This window comes from Mesitornis unicolor, unplaced genomic scaffold, assembly GCF_000695765.1.
Source record: "Mesitornis unicolor isolate BGI_N332 unplaced genomic scaffold, ASM69576v1 scaffold37126, whole genome shotgun sequence".
Taxonomy (NCBI): domain Eukaryota; kingdom Metazoa; phylum Chordata; class Aves; order Mesitornithiformes; family Mesitornithidae; genus Mesitornis; species Mesitornis unicolor.
The window spans coordinates 1-6330 of NW_010190932.1; positions in this window are offsets into that span (position 1 = coordinate 1).

Sequence of the window (6330 nt, forward strand, 5' to 3'; positions counted from 1 at the left end):
CGGGGTGGAAGTGTCTTTTGGGAGGGAAGAGATTGGAGCAGGGACCCTGCTCTGGCCGGGGGGAAGGTGGCATTTGAATGGGACGGTGCTTTAAATACCACCGCTGGATTCCCCTGTGATGAGGGGGAGGGGGGAGGTGTTAACAGCGGGGAGAGCTTGAGGGAAGGGGAGTGGCTGGGGGGGGGGGGGGGGTCAAGGCGCGAGCAGGGAGGGGACGAGTGTCAGCTTTTGGCGGGGAGAATGAGCGGGAAGCAGCTCAGCAGGCTGCGGGAAGGCAGGAGGAGGAGAGCTGTTGAGGAGTGAGCTGGGGGGATGTGGGGCCTTGGAGCTGGGGGAGAGCTCCCCTGCAGAGACCTCAGCGTGGGGCTGCTGGGAGGGGAGAGAAGGGAGGTTGGGGCTGAAAGCAGAGATGTGCTGGGGAAGGGGAGCGGGGAAATGCAGCAGGAGCCGGGTCAAGTCCCTGCTCACTCGGGTGGGTGTTGGTGTGGGGTGGGTGTCGGGGCAGATCCCTGGTGGCCCTTTTGCCAGGGGAGGAGGTTTGGGAGCTGAGGCAGTCGAGCCCCACTTGGAATGGGAGTTTTAAAGCGTCTAAGGGAATATTTGGACTTCTGGCAAGGGAAGGTGATGGAGCCAAAATGGGATTTGTTTCTCTGGACAAGGAGGAGATGAAGGAAGGAATTGCTGAGGAATTGGCAGATGTGGAGCTGCCTCGGTGCTGTCTGAGAAGGCAGCAGCGGGGTTTGGTTCAGGGTTATGGTGACCTGTGCGGTGCAGAGGAGGAGGTGACGGGGACTGGAAAGGGTCCTGAGTTTGCGTGGGGAGCGTTGAGGACGGGGGCTGAGCGTGAGGATCCCAGGGATGAGGCGACGCTCTGGGCGTTGGGGCTGTTCAGTTTGGGAGCACCAAGCGCATACGTTGTCCCTATAAAACTGAGATCAAGCTATAAAAGGGCTTTATGGCTGAATAATTACAGGCTCTATCTGTGAAATATTTCATTACCTTAAAAAACCTCATCCCTCGTGCGTTTGAGAGGGGAAGGCGTTTGCAGTGGGTTTGGAGTCAATGGCTCCCGTTGGGTTTGCGACCCAGGCACAGTTTTCTATTAGTGCTTGAGGATCCCTTTAGTGGAAACGATGAGAAACAGATGTGGCTGCTCTAACCCCGCTGCCCAGCACCAGTAAAATGCAAAAATAACCCTGTGAAGGGCCTGTGATGGGGGAAAAGCCCCCAGATGTGGTGGTTGTGTCCCCAGGGCTGAAGCTGGCAGGGGAAGGCACCGAGGGGCTGGGGTTGCTGGAGGTGGTGCAATTTCGGGGGCACAGGGAATCCTGCAGCACTCGGGGCAACGTTTTCTGGCCTTTGTACAGTTCAGAAGTTGTGTCTGTCTTCACATAACAAAATTCCTGTCTGCACAACGGGATTTCTTACCCCAGGTTCTCTTTTTTTCAGCAGGGAGGTAACGCTCCCGCTGCTGCGCCTGTACCTCTCTTAAATCCAGAGGTGCATTCGCTCGTGGATTGTGGATTTAACTGGAAATGATGTGGCTGAGCTTGAAGGTTGTGGCTTTTCTTTAGTTTGGGCTCAGCTCAAAGGCTCGAGCTTTCACTCAAACTTTCCAGAGATGTTCTGTGCTGTTTTCAGGTTCTGGGGAGTGGAAGACTTAACGTGCTTGTTCCCACTTCAAAAGAAAGACGCCTGCTGCCTTTCCCTGGCGCGTGCGGAATAAACTTGGCGTGCTCATAAGTCTTTAAAGAGATGAGTGATCCCAGCCAAGTCTGAGGAAGGCAGGAGGAGGAAATGTTTTAAGTTGAAAACTCATTAAAGCTGAGCTGAACTGTTAATCCGTTAAGGTGCAGCTAATGGAACTGGTCTGGGCTCAAATGAAAGCTCGGGGTCTGCACATTTTTCATCTCAGGCTGGTCTTCCTTTCCTTTTATTAAACTTTCTACCAAAAGAAATGAGCACCAGGTGTCACAGAAGGGTGTTGGGTAGAGCTTCACCATCCTCCAAAATCTCCCATCCCGCAGGGCTGAGCGTGTTTGTGTTTGTCTGGGAGGGGTTTCGCTGCCTGGGTGCTGCTTTCCTGGAGATCTCACGATGCCAGCGTGGGCTTCGCTCGCATCTCCTGCCATGACGTCCTCTTGCTCCGGCTGCCCCAGTAACTCAGGCTTTGGTCTGCACCTTCCTGCTGGGCCTCTTTCTTCATGGCCTTTTACTGGAGTTTGAATTCTTTTCAAGTGGCTTAGGTGTGTCCTGGATCCTTTTCCTCTTAGCTGCAGACCAAGAAGTTACTCTTTTCAGTCTCTCTCTGTTCTGCTTTCCTCTTCACAACGGATTTCAGCTTTGCCTTCAGTGTTAGCTAAGAAGCAGCAAATGAAAATGGAAGAAATTTGGCATGTGCCCATCCTGAATTTGTCTTGAAATCGTAATTTTTTTTGTATGAGCCATCCTTTTTCATGCATTAAGTATAGAAGTTGAATTTTAGGAGTTGAAGCTAGGAAAAGCACTACTGATGAGATGTCTCTCAGGCAGGAGTCACCTAGCCCCAAATCCTATAGGTGTGAGAGCACTCTTGTAAATGTAACAGGAGTTGTCTGCCCAAAAATACCCAGGCAAAATGAAATGGCTTCGGTGTGAGTGAAATGTGTTTGTTTGAAAGCTCTGGAGCAGAGGGAGCAGAGCACGGGGTGAGTCCTCCCTGCACTGCCTTTCCAAGCAGATGAGGATTGTTCGACCTCTCCCCCTTCCTCCAGATACCAGGAACCAGCCGCAGTTTGTTTTTAATCACTAAAATTGGAGGGTTTGGATGTTCCCAGTCACAGAAGGCTGAAATTTTTGTTCCACGGAGGCGCCGAGGAAGAGGACGCAGGGAGCAGCTCAGATATTCGCAGATAAAGCCACGATGCCGAGTTTATACCCCCTGGGGGGGGCCCTGAAGTCCCTTTCTCGCACTGGAGCTGCGTTTCTGACTGCAGTGCAGCGAGAGGCCTGTGCAGCAGCTTCTCCTCGGTGCCGCTGGCTCCAGCACTGAAATCCTCACTGTATCTAACAGCAGGCGCTGGGATCTGCGGCTCGGCCTCATCCACCCCCAGCACCTCTCTGGTTTGCAGGCTCTTGAGGCCAAACCAGATGCAGTCCCTGCCGTGGGGATGGTGCCGAGGGGACGGCGTGGCAGCAGAGCAGACGTCTTGAGAAGCCACGGAGGCAGAGCAGGTCCATGCGAGGCGTGACACTGAGGCCCTGGTGTCAAGGCCTGTACCAGAAACAGGGGAACATCTGCTGAAAGGAAGGGGCTGTGAGCGATTGGGGTTTTTGGAGAGGTTGCTGCCCACCACGCGCTTTAGGGATGGCTGCTGCAGCCCTTTGCACCCGTGTGGTTGTCCCTTCTCTTGGCAAACTCAAAGTGCTCCTGGATTTGCACCCTCTCTGCCCAGTGCTTTCCACAAGGAAACAACGGATCCCTAATGTTGCATTGCTGCCTTTCTCATTCCCTTTCCCACACCCCACCTTCAGTTTTAACAACTCCCCTCTGAGCTCATCTTGGCTGGACTCTTTGATCCAGTTGCTTTCTTGTGAAGCTGCTCAAGCAGCCCAGTGATCCAGCTGAGCATCCTCAAAAACCAGCCCCTCTCCAAGCAATAACCAACAGCGCTTTCCACTTCAATCCTTTGGGCTGCAGCTGAAGTCCCTGCTGCGAGAGGGGGGAAGCCTGAGATCTTGCCCCTCTGGGCTGTCTCGGAGTTAATTTGCTGATTGCTGCCACAACACCTTGTTGGGAATCTGCTCGGCCGTGGCCACGCGGTGCCGGAGGAGGATGGAGGGGAGGAAGGAACCGTCTGAGGAATTCCAGAGTGAAAGGCGATCTCGGCTTCCTGCTGCAGCGCTGGCCCCTGCGCGGGGATTCGATGCGGGCGGCGGGGCAGGGGCTTTACGTGGTTGTATCGCACCCCAGCCGAGGTGGTGCCAGGCAGCCTGGCCTCCTCCTCGCCGAGTCTGCAGGCGACCGGCAGCCTCCCCACGTCAGGTTTGCCTTCGTCTGGCGTCTGATTAAAGATGCTGTCAGAGTATTTCAGCCCAGGAGTTGAGGAGGGAAAAGCCTCTCTCATGCATCTTGTACAGCTTTTTTTTTTACTGGGCTGTTTCCAGGTGGTTGTTTTTATGAATAGGGCAATAAAACGTCATTCCTGGGGGCTGAGTGTCCTCTGGTATTTGATAAAGGATCCGTGGGGGAAGCGCTGTGTGTGGGGATGTCCCTACCAGGACCTCAGTGCTGGTCCTTACGGGGCAGGGAACTTCTCACTTCTTCATTTACCATAGAGTGGGTTTGGTTTACACCTTTGGACACTGGAGCTCTGTAACCAATGCGAGCAGCAACAGATCAAGCTCTTCCCTTGTCTCTCTCTGCTCTGCAACCTGTTCAGGTGCCCACCTCTCTTCTGAGACCAGTTCAAGGCAGGGGAGATGTGGCCCTGCAACCCCCCAGGTTTGCTCAGTGACCACCAACCCCCCCAGGATGGTAGCAGCTGCTTTGGCCTGGCTTTTCTTGCCAGTCCTCGGTTTGCAAGCAGCCCCAGCTCCCTCCCATCCTCTCTGCTGTGGCTCCTGCTGGTCTGAACTGGTGCTGCATCTTTCAAGCTCCGTGGGGCTGGTTTTAAGCCATCTCTTTTGAGGGATGCTCTGCAGCTGAGCAGCATCTTGTGCATGAGGGAGCTCATCCAGCTGTACCCCAAGAGCTGAATTCAGATACCACCTTCAGCCAGCATAAACCTGCAGGATTCTTGTTTTGCCGTATAAACCAGCCCTGGTTTGCATTGCTTTTGCCAGCTGAAATTTATTTGATGCTATTCAAGGTAACCTGAGTGGCAAAACTGAAGTTTCCAGGCTTGCTTGACCTGCAGGTTGTTTTGGTTGACAGAAATATATGTATTTCACTGGAATAAAAAAAAAAGAAGCCATGAAAGCTCCCTGGGCAGCTGCTCAGCAGGGTGGGCTTTTGGGAGGCTGAGGTATGGAGCTGGTTTCAGGTGTTCTCGGTCCCTTTGCCAATGGCTCTCTGTGATGGCGTAGCTGCTAATCAGAGATAACAGAAGGGGAGATTTGGGACCTCCTGACCCTTTGGTGGGTCTAAATTGGTACAATTTGCTCAGTGTGCTCCGCTGGCTTTTAGGAGCAGAGGCTGGGGATGAGTTCAGGGTACTGGAGAGCTCTATAGTTTTCCTAAACCTAAGGAAAAAAAACCCTTTCCGCATGAGAGGATGCTCCATTGGTGTCTCCAATCACAGGCTGGGACCTACTGGTGTAACTGGTACCAGCCAAGCAGTGACTGGAGAGCATTTACAAGGACCGAGGGTGATTTTAACAGAACCCCTTGCCCCACAGCAGGGATGGGGAGAGACCCTGACCCCGGCTGCAGGGCTGTCACTGGTCCGAGCTGGGTTTCGCCAGGGAAGCGGGGCCTCCCTGTGGTTTTTGGCTCTCGGAGCTGTTTTGGTTCAGCCTGGGCGGTGCTGGCAGCGCTGCTCCTCCTCTGCAGCCCCTCCGCGCGAGTGGAAAGCAGGGAGCTGCACCCAGGGCCACCCCATCACGCGTTACCTGGGTGCTGCTGTGGTGTTTGTGGACGTAGCCTTGGGCTGCGTCAGACCTGAGAGTTTTCCCAGCTCTGCATCGCTTCTGCTGCTTCCCAGCAAGCTCTGGATGTGCATGCAGGGATTTTTGGCTGTCTGAACATGCCTGGAAGATAAGGAGAAAAAAAAACGCCAACATTTTCTGTGTTGGTGAATTAGATAAATATCCCAGAGTGCACATCCATGAACCAGCAAAGGATTTAATATGGGAAGCCCGGTATCAGGGGCTGTAACTTGTATTTAACTTGGATTAACTATTCACTTTTAGTTAATGGCAGCGGTCTCCATCCCGCTGCTGTGCAGCTCTGCAGGCGCTTCCTGAAGCTTCAGGCAGGGTTGAACGGAGCCGCAGGTGAGGAAAGGGGGGAGAAGAGGGTGAAGGGCAGAGGAAGGACAAGGGTGGGGAGCAGCTGATGTAGGATGCTGCTTTGATGCTGGAGGTCGGTGGGCAACACACAGGAGCAGTGAAATGGAGATGTGTGCTGAAAACAGGGGCAGAATATGGGTGGAGTCGTGATGAAATTGGTGAAATAGGGAGCTGGGGAGACACAAAGGCTGAAGCTGCATGTCCAAAAGGCATCGTGTCAATGCAGCAGCTCCTGCTGGAGATTCCTGTTGCTTTATCAGCTCGCAGGCCCATCCTGGCCTGTGTCTTGGTGTGTTACCTCCTTTGTGCGTGCCTGTTGTTTTCAAAGCAGCATTCCTG